We start from the raw sequence: 5,430 nt of genomic DNA, 5'->3' as shown, positions 1-5,430 counted from the left end.
AAAAAAAAAAGAAAAAAAAAAGAGAAGAAAAAGAAAATTGGGGATGTAAGGTGAGGGGGAGCCGAAATAAAGGGAATGAACTTCTATTCCTAGGCTAAAAGTTGGAGATGTAAGGAGACGAGGAAAGTCAGACGAAAAAGTCTTGACGATTGCGCAATGAAAATGATCGGTGTACTCCCAACTTTTAGCCAATTGAGCCTATTTCCCTCCTTTTCGACACCCTTATCTGCACTTAAGATTTGAAGAAAGTTCAATTTATGGTTAGTGATAAATGGACACGGGGGTGCATGCTAGGGAGACTTGTTTTGAAGTGTTAATTGAGTGACTCGCACGATTTGATAATTGATCTATTTGAAGCACGAATGACTAGACCCATCATGACACACACACACGTTCAAATTAATGTCAAAATTTATGTATAGATAAGAATGAGCATTCGTTTGTGATTTGACTTGATTATGATTTGTATGTGGGAAAGTTCACTGAGGCATGAGCATAAAATTTGTTAACTCACCATTGACATTTACGTGTGTTGGTTATTTCTAGTCTGGGTTCTTTTTTTGTGTTTGTTGAGTTTATTTAGAATCTCGTGCTTTAACCTATTTTGCTCGAGGGCGAGCAAAAGGCTAGTATGAGGGGGTTGATAGGACTCGATTTTACGTATTTTTAGTATTGGTTTTGAGTCGCATTCATGCATCATATTAGTTTATTTTAGTTTAATTGTGCATTTTTCTAGCATTATGTAGCATATGACTGATCTCGTGTATTTTGTGGTCATTTTGTAGGAATTGAGCCAAAAAAGTGGATTGGAATTGAGCAGCTTATTCGAAGTACCTCGCTAGGGCGGCCAAAAGTGACCGCCCCAGCGAGAATTTTAGTCTTGCCGAGGAGTTTTATTCGAAGTACCTCGCTAGGGCGGCCAAAAGTGACCGCCCCAGCGAGCATTTTAGTCTTGCCGAGAAACTTATTCGAAGTATCTCGCTAGGGCGGACACTTTTGACCGCCCTAGCGAGACGCGAGATTTGGAAAGATTTGTTTCCAAGTTTGTGGACTCTATCAGATACCTAGACCTAATACACGAGATCGGGGCGCCGTTTTTCAGTCTGGGACCATTATTTTCATCACTTTTCTGGGGAGGAAGGCGAGGAGCAAAGGAGATTTCGAAGACCTCGAGATTTCCACGCGTCGTGGCCGTCACCCGTCGTCATCTTTAGTATTTTTATTATTCAGTATTTTATTTCGTACATTGATTGTGGTTTTTGTTATGAATTTCAGTAGCTAAAACTCTAGATTTGTTGGGAATTGAGGGGATCCTACACCGTACTCGTTGTTTAACATTATTTCTCGACGTTTTTATTAGTGATTTGTTTATGCTATTGTTCTTTCTTGTTTCAATCGAAGTCTAGCTAACTTCCTTTGATTATTTCATGTTGTTAATGATTTCGATAGAATAATTAACAATACGACCAAACAGTATAAACCACGGATTTACAATTTCAGTAGATATACGGAATTGGGTACGTGTCGATAGTGATAGTTCACCCGGATGAAAGCTAGTGGATTCCATAGAATGTAATGCAATCTTGAACTGTTAAATATTTGAGGACACTTGAGTACTGCATGTTTAAGATTAGTATTAATATAGCTCGACAGAGTATATTAATTAGTCTAGGGAATTCCGTCGAATGCACAAGTAAAAGTCGAGTGTAGTTAGTTAAACACGAGTGGTAGGTGAACTGATAATTTCCCAACAAATTCATTTCTCATTTGATTTAATCCAATTTAATCATTGCTCTCTTGAACACATCTTCTTTGCATTTTAATTATTTTAATTGTTTAATTTACATTAGTTTAATAATCAACTCAATTTATCGTTGCTAAAGGAATTTTACTTGAAAATAAAATTAGTGTAACGCAGTCCTTGTGGATCGATACTCGTATTCAATTACGTTTATTATAACTTGACTATCGTGCACTTGCGATATTTAAATCGAGCTTTCAATTATAAAATAAATTTTGGGACTATTCAATGTGCAAGTTTTGCTCGATCAGTGGTCCTATAACAATAAACCCAATAACTAACCATCAAAACCCAAATAATAAACTTAAACTACCATTTTATCCAATACATCAATCACAATTATCATCCCCAAACTTCACCATCTATAAATAACTCAAGAACAAGAAGAAAAACCACTTACCTTTGCTCCTTTCCCTAGAAAGATGAAGTTACAACTCCAGATTGAAGTTTATTTTCTTGATTGAAAGAGAGGATAAGAAGAAGATGAAGAACCCTAGCTTAGAATTGATGGAGAAGAGAAATGAAGAGAAGGGAAATGAAGAAAATGAGAGTCTCATTCGATTTTATGCCTTAATTCACCCAAAACACGCATTTCCACTGTACAGGGCACTGGGGCGATCAAGTTTTACCGCCCTAGTGCAGACCTTACTGTCCGGAACCCAAAAATACAGATCCAGGCGCGCTGGGGCAGTCAAAAATTTCCTCCCTAGCACGGCACCTTCTGTCCCGGCGCATGCTCTGCGCACAGCTTCTCCAAAGAATGCTCCAGATATGCCTCTTCCCTTCATAATTTGAAACAGTGGTAAACACAAAGGTTGTTGCTCTATGTCTTGGCTTGCATCTCCAATTAGTATCATGTCATTTGAAGGTTTGTGTAAATAGTTATGCTTAATATCCCAACATGTGTCACTGGAGGAACGATGATACACACGACACACTTTGGGGCGCTTTTGGCTTGTCTTCCACAATGATTTGAATAAAACACAAAACATGAAATTTTAGCCTTATGTCCTATCTTTCTAGTGAAAGTGTCTTCACATTATTGAGATCAATATACAAAATATTATGCTAAAACCCACAACTATTGTCACAGTTTCTTACCGTTTAAGCACTTCCATTACTTAATTGGCTAAAGATCAACTTTCTATTCTACCCATACATTCTCTATTTCATTTTATATCATTCAATACCATTCATATTATATCTTGAAGCCATAAACCATCACCATTACATCACATATCACAAACGATGATCATAATAAACCATAAACGGAATAATGAACATACTTAATCATAATCATTACCTTACATCATAAACATACGAGTGTCTGGTCACTACAAAAGGAGAGTACAACAGAGTGAAATTGTTTGATCCATAAAGAATTTAATGTTTATTCGTTATCTCTCTCATTTGAATCTTGAATGCCTTTGATGCGAGTTTGAAAAAAAAACTGATGTTTTTTTTTTGTGTGCAACTGATTTTGCATTCTTACTGCTACATTTATGGGTAGTTGCTCTTGATGATGTGTTGAAATAACAAGTGTATGAGATCTAGCACACATACTGTTTTCTTTGTGGAGCTTTGAGACTATGAGCAAACATTATATCATGCTCCATTTATTTGATTGTGTGTTGGTCACGCATTGTTGATTTTTCTAGAACTTGCATTGTTATACATGTATTTGTTGACACCTTGTGATGGATTAGAGACATAAACAAAGTAAAGGGCATTAGGTATAAACCGTTTTCTTTCGCATCATCAATGTCGTTCTTTTGAGCCTACCATGATTCATTTACCCCTAGTGAGTCAATTTCGAGCCAGAGCCAATTCATTGGAAAATAACCACATTACAAGCCATGATAAATCTTTCTTTTGGTTATTCCTCTATTTTAACCTTGAATTGGAGAATCATACAAACTTTTCGCATTTAGCATCGCTTTGAGCAAATAAAGTTCAAATTGTTGTGATCGAGTGATTAATGCTCGAAGTCGTTGTCTCAAAAAACTTCTTCTGCAAAAGAAAAATAAAGAAAAAAATGAAAAAGAGAAAATGAAAGGCGGAATGAGAAGGAAAATAAGAGCAACGAAGAAGAAAAAAAATCTCTTGGATATTATAATGAGATTGAAGATGTTATTGTTAGCTGGATGCAATTGTCTTTGTGAAAAGTGCGTATGATTTCTTTAATTCCGTAAACCCATTGTGCCTTCTTTCCTACTTGACCTCTAGCCATGGTACAACCCATTTACAGCCCTTGTATGTGCATTTTAATTCATTCATTTGATGGAGGATGTGATATATTTGCAAGTCTATAGTAAAATTTTTCAGTGTTTTGACATAAGAGCTCCTTGATACATACCAAGAGTGGATCCTTTAATATCAACTACTTAAATTAAAATTTGAACAATTGAAAATTACTGATTAAAGATTCAAACAATTAAAAGAAAAACTAAAATAAAAACAAAAACAAAAAGACATTGTAGTGGACTTGTAATTACCTTAGCTTCCCTGTGGATATGATATCTGACTCACCGAATTATACTACATGTGGACAACCTGCTCTTGGGACTGCAACAATCAAAGTCGCAACAAATAACATAAATCATGCATCAATATATATGTAGATTAAATGTGAAATGCATGAACGGGGCTCAATATCAACGCGGTAAATGAGGCCAAACGAATGATACGATCAACAAGAATAATACTTGAGCAACACACGGGAGAGCTACATCATCATGTATCTAAACTGGCCTGCCAAGTATGCTAGGTGTGCAAGGCTTTGCAAATCAACACCCCCAAATCGCCCTCCATACAGCTGTAATGATATATAACAAGAATGGCACAAAACAACTGGATGACACAATCCCAGCTCTCACCTCAAAAGGCTGCACTAACCACGAGATTGTTCAATCATAACTACGGTCTCATGTGTATCAATGTATAAAGGTGATGGATCCATTTTGACATATGCGAGGGTGCTTCAAACACAATTTTCTCAATGAACTACAATAGCTCGTGTTCTAAGAATGTAAATACCGATAAATTAAATCGAGTTTGGTTTTAAACCAAGTGGAAAATACTCTAAGTAATCATTCGTTAAGAAATCTAATCAGAAAGCTTTTAGTTTGTGTAAACAGATTAACTGATATAAGGGGATCAGTTCCTGCATATATCGGTTCAGTTGCGGTGAAAACTGAACTGATTCAATCTCGAACTGATCAAATAAGTTTGAAAACAATAGTTAAACAGTTAAGTACACAAGATATATTTATGGATGTTCGTAGACTTCAACTGCTCTTACATCACTCCTTCTACCACCTTGGGTAGGCTCCACTAGAAGACTTTGATTTATAGAATGCCTTGTATAAACCCTGTAAAGGCCTCTAATTTCGTACTTGAAAATATGCGGAAAAATTTGAAAATTTCTTTTAAAATAAGTAACATGCCTCATTCATAAATTAAACTAATAAAAAGGTTTAACGTTCAACATAGCAGCGGAAGTAAATGTCTGTTTTGAAACAACAATTAAAAATAACAATAATGATAAAAATGTTTGAGTATCAAAATGGTAAATGAACTGAAGCATGAGGTCCTCGGGTTCCTACTACTGCCCACCCAAGAGGGCTCAC

The sequence above is a fragment of the Primulina eburnea genome, chromosome 11 (assembly GCF_022965805.1).
Source record: "Primulina eburnea isolate SZY01 chromosome 11, ASM2296580v1, whole genome shotgun sequence".
Lineage (NCBI taxonomy): Eukaryota > Viridiplantae > Streptophyta > Magnoliopsida > Lamiales > Gesneriaceae > Primulina > Primulina eburnea.
The sequence above is the reverse complement of the archived record's forward strand: the minus strand, read 5'-3'. Positions refer to the sequence as shown.